The sequence below is a fragment of the Phoenix dactylifera genome, unplaced genomic scaffold (genome assembly GCF_009389715.1).
Source record: "Phoenix dactylifera cultivar Barhee BC4 unplaced genomic scaffold, palm_55x_up_171113_PBpolish2nd_filt_p 000026F, whole genome shotgun sequence".
Classification (NCBI taxonomy): Eukaryota; Viridiplantae; Streptophyta; class Magnoliopsida; order Arecales; family Arecaceae; genus Phoenix; species Phoenix dactylifera.
In genome coordinates this window covers 2,481,112-2,483,470 of record NW_024067667.1, presented here as the reverse complement: position 1 = coordinate 2,483,470, position 2,359 = coordinate 2,481,112, and positions in this window count along the sequence as shown.

The following is a 2,359-nucleotide window of genomic DNA, read 5'->3' as shown; positions in this document are numbered from 1 at the left end:
AGATGCGAGACTCTGGTATTTAGGGTGAGGATTTCCTTGCAAATGTCTGTCTTGTGTTGGGTGGGTGGGCGGTTCTTGATGGCATCTTTAACAGAAAGGTCCTTTGTTTTAGAGTGTCTTTTGTTATTCTTTAAGTTTTTAAAGGTGGAAATTGGTTGGGTTTTGTTTGGACTCTAAACTACATTCTTAGGGTCTAAACCTGGATCAAAATCAAATTGCATGGCTGGAGTTTAATAAAATTGGAGTTTCAAAATTTCGTTATTTGGTGTCAGAAACTTCTCCTGGATGACTAATTTCACAATATTTAGAATTGAGGAAACTTACACTGAAAAGCACTATGATGTCCCATTTAGGTGAGACGGAGATGTTTCCAGCCCTGTCCCATGTAGCCAAACTAGCATACCTGAAGAACAGTGACATTGTTGGCCTGAAAATTTTCTTTGATCAAGATTGCAAGGTGATTTTCTGGTCTAGTTTGTCTGCTGAGCTCCTAGTGCTTTCGTAGATTTTCAGGTTCTGAGCAGTCTTTAGTGCTCTGCCTGCTAACGGTAGTAGAACATGTATTTTGCTTCACAAATTGTAGTAACTATTAGTTATGTGGCACATTAATGGATTGATCCAAGGGGATCATCTGATCTGCTGTGGATCAATCTTGTTGCTTTAGATAGGTCTGGGGAAATTATGGAAGAAAAATCTGCTACATCCAGACCTCAATTGATTATCGAAATGTCAGGAGTATATAATTTTTAATCCTCGAAGAATTTGACAATATGATTGAAAACAAAGTTGGTGTAGGAGTCAACGTCTAGTTTCTAACCAAATTTAATAATTTTTAAAATGAGAAAAGTTTCATACTCTTGTAACTAGGAGAGAACTAATTTAAATAAAGCAAGTGTGACTTTTATAGAATAATAGAGAATTTGACAGCAACTTTTTTAGCTAAAAGAAAAATCTAACTCACAGGGATCTTATATAAATAAAGGGCATATGCCATGACTTTGGAGAACACAAGTAAAGAGAGTGAAAACATCGAGTCATTCACAAAAGTACAACATAGAGAATTGAAAAAGGGAATAAAGAGTGAAAAGGTAAATAGCATAAACTCTACTTTTCATATGCTAGAACCTCAACAAAGGAAGCGAAAATAAAAGGTATAGATTCTATTTTCTACCATGATGTGCATCAAAATTTATGAATCATGAAAAATTAACAAAATTAAAGGACTTAGAGCATTGCTTTCTAAAATTATTATTATTTATTATTATTTTTTGAGAGATTCGAATTGAGTGGGTGAAAAGAAATTCATCCTTCTTTCTAATTGGATCAAATTTGGTATCAGAGCCAAGGATCCATACACGGGAGAGTTCTAATATATGGTTCAGACATGTGAGTGGTGCAAACAAATAAGGAGAAAAGCTTTTAGTATTTAAAGTACATTGACGAACAAAGGTAAGAATGGTTTCTATCTCGGTAGATGATGACATGAAGTCATATCTTGGTTAATTAGAGAAGATCTAACAATTCATAGAGATTGTGACAATCGATGCCTTTAATTTCGATGCCTACAAATTTTTTGCCAAAAAAAACTGGATCCAATATCTAGGGACAAAGATAAGTTTGTTTTAATGATGCTGAAAGAGGTGGATACTTTATAGCAAAGGATGAATTCTAAGAATTGAGAGGTCCTTCTAAGAAAATAAGGACCTAATAAATTGTAGTGAAAAATGGTTAGATGATGCACATGAGCTTGCGAAATAGAATTGAGAGGTACCTCAAAGTGGAAGTGATAAGTTGAAAACCATGGACCTCAAGATGTAGCTAATTGAAACCATATGAAACCTATTGAGAACAAAGGAGGAAATGATTTGGGATGATTTAAATGGCATGCAATATGATATCTTTTGATATAAAAAATATAATGTAATAATCATATTTAATACAATATAGTATAATATTTTCTTATAATGTAAACAATATATAATATAACATAAGACAATATAATATAGTATAATACAATACAGTTGAATATATAATACTATATAATATTATGTTATACAATATAATATACTATAATAATTATTATCATATTATTTCGGTAATAATTATTATATTTTTAATATCTTTATACCATATTATATTATATGATTATATAGTTATACAATATATTATAATTATATAGAAAGAATATATTACTATATGATATTATGATTTTATGTTTATTATTTATCTATAAGAACTATAACAAGAACTATCATAATATTTTATTGCTGTAAAATCATAGTAATAATATTATCACACAATCGTTGGAAAGAATGGGAGGTGATGGTAGCATCTAAGGCTGTAATTAGGGCATGCATCT